We start from the raw sequence: 4,706 nt of genomic DNA, 5'->3' as shown, positions 1-4,706 counted from the left end.
GAGGAGAAACAAGAGGTTTCTCTACTTTCATAATGAAGCCCAGGGCTTGCCACCCATGTAGAGGACACCCCATACCCACCAACCAGCGTGAGTTTGCTTCTGGTGCCAATGGCCATCGCTTCTCAGAGGTGTCTTCCTCTCGAGTCTAGAAGAAAGGGGTCCAGGGCTGGCTACTTCTCCCTTGCATCCAGAGTGGCCAGCCCACCTGCAGGCAGTGATGCCTTGTGGGGAAGACCTTTGGCAGCATGGAAGGTGGGAATCTTTAGGGGAGCTGCTTGAAGTGGTGGGGTGAGGAGGGAAGGCAGGGTCCTAAGTTACTGCATGACCCCAAGACCCTCTGCTGGGCTCTCCAGGTCCTGCGTCATATCTCCCTTCAGGGAGGGAGCCAGAATCTAATTCGATAGCTCCTCTAAAGCCTTGCCTAGTTCTCAAGCTCGATGCGCTTTTATTTCGAGAGCTCCTCCGGAAAGATGGGGCTGACTGAGAGGTTCATAATGAAGACGGAACTTTTCCGGTAAGGTGGGACGGAGCAGGTTGATTTCCCAAGTATTCCACAGTCTGCAGCAAATGCCATGAAGGGAAGAAGAAGATAAAAGTAGGAGCGTTCCTGGAAGCACACTTACTCGATTGCACGGGGAGGGGATCCACTCGCGAGTAATTTGCCAACCATGGCCCGCGCCGCCTCACCCCCCACTTTCCCGCTCCCATACTCGTCCTCTGGAGGACCCTTGGCTTCTATGGGTCCCCCTCCTTTTCTCTACTGAATGCACGTCCCATCATTTGCTTTCCAGGGAAGTCTTCGGGCCCGGCCTCAAGTCCAGCCCACAGCACCTGCACCATAAGTATAAGACAGGCAGGTCCTCAGTCTCATCCATCCCTGATCAGCTCCCATGACGATCCTTCCAGGGAGCACATGATGTGTCTCTCTTAGTCACTGGGTCGACAGTCGTGCTTCCACACATTTAAACCGGAAGAGTGAACATGACACCCCTTCTCTTTGGCAGGAGCCCCCGAAGGTAGCACGGTGGTTATGCTGTTGAGCTGCTAACCACAGTGTCAGCAGTTTGAAAACGCAGGGTCCCTCAGAGTGTGGCCATTTAACTTGACAAATGTCTTTATATTCCTGGTCAGCCCACAGAAAGATAATTGCTGGCTACTTGGGGGAGGGGGTACCATTTTGCAGTTCATTTAAGGTTTTGACACCCACTGTCTCAAGTACTGTGCAACTGGAGTTATTTATTAGTCCCATTTTTCAGGGGAGTAAAACAAGGCTCAGAGAAGGGGTGGGTGTCTTGCTCAAGGAAGGGCTCTGTGGTGGTCCAGGCCTGAGCCAGGTCTGGAATCCCTGAACATGAAAGGTTGGAATTCAACTCTGTCCTGTCTCTGGCTCCTCCCTCACCACTTCTTAACTGCTGCCAACAAAAGGTAACCTGCTGAAGGCCAGAACCAAACCCATTGAGTTGCTGTCCACTCACAGTGACCCTTAGGAACAGGGTAGAACTGCCCCCTGTGAGTTTCTGAGACGTTGACTCTTTACAGGAGTAGAAAGCCTCGTCTTTCTCCAACAACCCGACTGGCGATATCAAACTGCTGACCTTGTGGCTCTCAGCCCAACGCATAACCGCGTGGCCACCAGGGCTCCTTCTAGTCCTTCCCCTGCTCTCGAGGAGGCGATAGCCCGCTGAAAGACTGAGAATGATTTTAGAGAAGAGGGTGAGGGAGGGAGCTAGAAAAGAAAAAGGAATTTGAGGGGGGGGTGCAGAAACTCTTTTCCAAAATGTCAGTCTGAATTCACGTGGGTTTACGTAATACTCAGAAGATGCCTCCATCGATGACACGTGCAGGGCGCCTGTTTTACAGATGGACACACCCAGACCTACTCCCCTGTCCAAGGTCCTACTGCTCGAGAAAAGCAGAGCCAAGGGCTCTTTGCATCTTTTTAAGAGAAGAGTCCACAAGACTGACGACAAGATGAACTAAAGAAAGAATAAAAATCCAGGATGAGCCGTTAGGCAACAGCTCTGCCGCTTGCACACACACACACACACACACACACACACACACACACACACAAGGATCTGTTCCATCCTCACTGCTGCCATTTCCAAAGGACTGCTTTCAGTGAGGAGCTCTCATTTCTAATTAGCATCTTTTTGGAGCTCTACCGTCTCTGAGATGGCATGACAACGCCCAACCAAAAAACGGGGAGAGAACAGCTGGGTGGGAGTTGGGAGATAAGGCACATTCAGTCTACACACACACACACACACACACACACACACACACACACCTGCTTCGTTTGAGGGGCTCGGTTCAGAAAGGCATCTGCCCCAAAACAAGACACAGTCCTCGTGAGTCTGGTACTTGGCACGGGGTGGCCTTTGCTGGCAGCAAAATGAGTTGTACGGTTCTGGACTGTAGAGTCCAACATCTGCTGGGGAAGATGAACCCAACCATCAATAACTTGACCTTGTGTCCCACTGAATAAATCCTATACTAGGTCTCTCCCAGCTCCGCGTACTTTTGTTGGGTACCCTCTTGGAAGCTGCCTCGGTTTGGGCCAAAAGAAAGGGCAGAGCTGCCCATTCATCGCGTCTCCACACCCCTCCCCCCCCCAATACTGCTCTTAGTCTAGCAAGTCCAACAGGCACAGAGACGGCGCTCACATTTACAAATGCAGCGTGCCCGAAAAGTGCCGACTCAGAGGTGTTTGAAGTCACTCTTTTTAGCTGAGAATGTTCATGGAAGTGTTTTTTCTATCACCGGCAAATCTGAAAGATTACCCCACTTTTCAAGTATTGTCAGGAGAACCCCTTGCGGGCTACTTTCAGCGATGCCGAAATGCATGCTGACACCCTTCAACGTATTTATAAAAGGCAAGCGAAATGCTCAACTCGGTTGACAATGTGGCCCAAACCAGTGGGGAATGTGTCTGACTTTGCAGAAACAAAGGACGTTATTCAGCAAAAAGAGACACGCATTCTGCATAAGGGCTATAAAATTATTTTCCCCCTCTCGAGCATATTTTTAGACCACTGAACTGCAAGAATGCTGGGATTTTCTTTTCTGAAACAAATTGGTTATCAAGAATTACTGAAACTCTGCATTTTAAAAATAACAACTAATCAATGGCCCTTGCCTGATAAGCATGCAGGGAAGTGATGAACTCAGTGGAGGTAAGTTTTACCTTCAACACAGATTGAGACTGTAAATCCTATCACCTCTAACCATTTCCCCTAGCTCCAGGCTTCCATGGCACACCAGTTATTATGATTATTTTTAATCCTCAATTTGTGGAGTTGGATAGTGTTGTGGACTACAGGTTGGGCTGCTAGCTGCAAGGTCAGCAGTTCAAAACCACCAGCTGCTCCCTGGAAGTGAGATAAGGGTTTCTACTCCTGTAAAGATTTACAGCCTTGGAAATCCACCGTGAGAGGCCTATTCTGTCCTGTGGGGTCACTGTGAATTGGTATGGGCTTGGTAGCAGAGAGGGGTTTTTTGTGTTTTGTTTTTCTGAGGCCAGTCAAGGCTAAAATGTGCACTGTAAACATCCTAAGGAACCCTGGGAGTGCAATAGGTTAAGCATAGGTTGCTAACATGGGTCAGGCAGTTCAAACCCACCAGCAGCTCCTCTGGGGAAAGACGAAGCAGGCTGTCTGCTCCAGAAAAGATGCACAATCCTGGAAGCCCTGTGGAGCTGCCTCCGGTCGGTTGTCTGGAAGGCAGTGAGTTTGGTTTTTGGCTCTGTCAAGGGGCTAGCAAGGAGCTCCAGCGGCATTGTGGTTATGTGTTGGGCTGCTATCCGCAAGGTCCACAGTTCAAAACCACCAGCCACTCTGAGGGAGAAAGGTGAGACTTTTTACTCCTGTGAACAGTCTCAGAAATTCACAGGGGCCAGCTCTACCCTGCCCTGTAGGGTCACTGTGAGTCCACATCTACTGGGTGACAGTGAACGAAGAAGCCAGCAGGGCTGTCGCTAGCCATGGTGCTGAACTAGCCATCGTCCCAGGGGGTCACCGATTATACTGGACTGGATATCAGTGGCTGCCCCAGGGGAGCCGGATGGCTTTGCTTTCATGCTCATTACAGATTACCTCCCAGATTGTCTGGGGCTGCTGTCTTCTGGAGTCCTTTCTGCATCCAAGTGCCCTACGTGGCTCAATTGGTAGAAGTCAGGTCATATGCCTCAGTTTCACTGCAAGTGAGAGTGAGAAAGATGGCAGCTGGTGGTTTTAATTCCACCCTGGGAAGATGGGGATTGTGTGTGAGCGCTGTCCAAGCACTGCTCAGGTGCTGGCCAAAGGTGTAAGACACCTATGAGTGACAGCTGTTGAGGACAGGCCTTGTAAGCCAACTGAGGTGTGTGTGTATGTGTGGTTTGCTGTTGTCCAGAAGAATACACTTGTAGGGTGTGTTAGTTACATAATCTCATGTCAACTTGATAAATAGAATGATAGGGTGGAGTCTAACCTGTCAATCAGGTCACAGCCCGATGATGCCTCCTTGTGGGCATGACCTTCTCATGAGGATTCTGGGAACTTCCTGTCTTTCTCCTTGGAGGAGGGCCACACTCTCTCTCTGCTTCACCTTCCTGTTGAGGAGTCACGTGGAGATTCTTGCCAGTGCTGAGGTGCTTCCATTGTCACTGGATTCACAAGACTTTTCACCCACCGGCCTGTGCTCTTCCTGCATTCAGCATCATTGCA

The sequence above is a fragment of the Tenrec ecaudatus genome, chromosome 14, assembly GCF_050624435.1.
Source record: "Tenrec ecaudatus isolate mTenEca1 chromosome 14, mTenEca1.hap1, whole genome shotgun sequence".
NCBI lineage: Eukaryota > Metazoa > Chordata > Mammalia > Afrosoricida > Tenrecidae > Tenrec > Tenrec ecaudatus.
This window is presented reverse-complemented; position numbering follows the sequence as displayed.